This window comes from Mus caroli, chromosome 14, assembly GCF_900094665.2.
Source record: "Mus caroli chromosome 14, CAROLI_EIJ_v1.1, whole genome shotgun sequence".
Classification (NCBI taxonomy): Eukaryota; Metazoa; Chordata; class Mammalia; order Rodentia; family Muridae; genus Mus; species Mus caroli.
Window position 1 is genome coordinate 58593732 of NC_034583.1, and position 2775 is coordinate 58596506.

Consider the following 2775-nt stretch of genomic DNA (forward strand, 5'->3'; position numbering starts at 1 on the left):
CCTCCTCCTCCTCCTCCTCCTCCTCCTCCTCCTCTTCTTCTTCTTCTTCTTCTTCTTCTTCTTCTTCTTCTTCTTCTTCTTCTTCTTCCTACTACTACAACAAATAAAGCTAAGGAAGAGAATCATTTTCCATGAAGTGTAGTTGGTGAGGAATAAGTGACCCAGGAAAACTCACTTCAGGCATGTAACATATAAGCAAACCCTGGAAGAATATTGGATTCTAGTCTTATCATTTCATTCTAATGCAACTCACATGCAAACATCATTTATTATAGTGGATGACATTATAGTGTTTAGTAGACACCCATTCATTTGCAAGAATCACAACCCCTGGAGGTTGCTGCTATGCCAGCCCTATACGCTGACTTTCTCAAATGAAATATTTAAACATGTCTTTGTTTTAAAACCAGCTTTAAAGTAATTGCTTTGGAAGTATTGGTTGAGATTTATTTTTTATTTTTAATTATATGTGTGTGTGTGTGTGTGTGTGTGTGTGTGTGTGTTCATGAGTGCAGAAGCCCAGGAAGACCAGAGGTGACAGACCCTCCAGAGCTGTAGTTAGTTACACACAGTTTTGAGCCACCAAATGGACCTGGTCCTCTGCAAGAGTAGCAAGTGCTCTTAACTGCCAAACCATATCTCTAGCCCAATCTTGGCATCTTAGATGACAACTATAGGACTAATTCTGATTTGCTATATAGATGATAAATTAGATCAACTCATTTTCTATTATCAAATCATTTTTCCCAGTCCTGATTACACTGTTGCTCTTTATTTAAAATAATATGCTTGCATTGGTTAGCTAGTTGAAACCCAAAGTAAAATTGGTTTACATAATATTTTTATTTTTAGCAGTACTAAGCTTGTTTTTTTTAAGGCATGAAGCATGTTGAGATAAATTGGAATAATTTTATTATTTTTGTAGCTTATGTAACAGGAGAAGATTGTTTTCCTTGAAGAAACCTAAACCTGGCTCGTGAACTCTTTCAGGCTTAGTGCATGGTATGAGATAATCCTTTGACAGCTTTTCTGTTTTACTGATGGTTACTGGTTGTGGAGTTTTATTTCATCTTATGTCAACTTTATTAGTTCAAACTTTTCTCCATAAACAGTCATTGTGCTGAGCAGTTCAGGTTGATTAGCACAGAATCGCACACAGTCCTAGTTTTCGTCTTTTAAACTAATTTAGTATATATTTTGTTACGCTCTAAGTGACTTGATTCTTTTTCCCCCTGAAAAAACAATTCTTGGATTTATGACTAATTTTCCATTAGTATGCCAAATTTAGCTTTTGTCTTCCTTTTTTTTTTCCTCACAGATGTTCTTTTAAAGGGTGGCACAATGATGGTTTTCTATTTTAATTCAACTGGAATTTGTTTATGTTTTACATGTTAGTAGTGTAGTGATCTGAGATATTTATCCTCTCGCTGATTACAGATTTTTACCACAACCTACTCATTCAAAAAAAATTTAAGTGTGTGTGTGTGTGTGTGTGTGTGTGTGTGTGTGTGTGTAGCATAATATGCATGTAGTAGTCAGAGGACAACTTGCAGATGTGGGTTCTATCCTTCTATCATTTGGGGGCTCAAATTCAGGTCACCTGGTTGGTAACAAGAATCCTTTTTCCCAGTAAGCTGGCTCACTCAACTGTTTTTTAGTGGTGATTCTCTCTACCTGAGATGGACCCTTCCTGGTTCATGGATGCTGTCTTCTCTCTGTCTTCATATGATGGAAGAAATAAGGACATCAAATCTCCTTTACCAAAACACTTATACTACTCCCAAACTCCTAGCACCATCATTGTGTTGTAGGACCCTACATACAAACTCATAATTCAATGGGAAAGATGATGTTTCCTTAAGATACAGTCTACTATTAAAGTCAATGTAATTCCATCATTGAGACTCTCCAGTCATACATCTTTTCTACTAACCAATCACATCAAGGACTGAGACAGCTATGATCTCCATTCTACTCAGCTGTTGACTCCTGTGTTGTAGAAGAGCTCTGTGGTCCTACTGAGATTTACTCTGTCTGCAATGGCTTTGGACTTTTCTGGCTATTTCTGGGATTCCCAGGACAGCTGATTCTGAATTTCGCTGAAACAGAAGTGACTGAAGAACCTCCAATGAGAGCTAAACTACTGCCCTCATGTCTACCTTCCTCTCCTCAGTACCTGTCCTCCTTAGTTAGTTCTTATTGTCAACTTGACAAAACTTTGAGTCACCTGGGAAGAGGAAATCTCAACTGAGGAATTGCTAAGATCAGATTGTCCTTTTCCCTGTCTCTAGGAGACTGTCTTGATTGGTAATTGATGTGGGAAGGCTCAGCCCACTGTGGGCGGCATCGTCCCTAGGCAGTTAGGATTGGGCTGTATAAGAAAGCCATCTGAACAGGAAACATGGTTTCAATTCCTGCTCCAACTTCCTCTGTGATGGTCTGTGACCAAAGAGTGTAAAAGAAACTTCCTCAAGCTACCTTTGGTCAAAATTTGAACTGTGTCCTGTGTTTTAGCAATGGTTCAAGTTTTTTGGTTTTTTTATTTTTTATTTTTCTAGTTCCCTTTGCTCTGTATTCCTTTGGCTGAAACAGTTCAAGTTAAAAATAGGAAACAAATTTTAATGCAATGACCACTGTTTCAGAAGGTCAGGCAGTTTTCTAAGGAAGATGAACCTACAGTGTCTAATTCTGTAAATACCACACTCTCTCGCCTGTTAGCACATTGTTCTCTGCATGTGGGGACTTGGTGATTTCTTTTCTTTTTTTTTTTTTTTT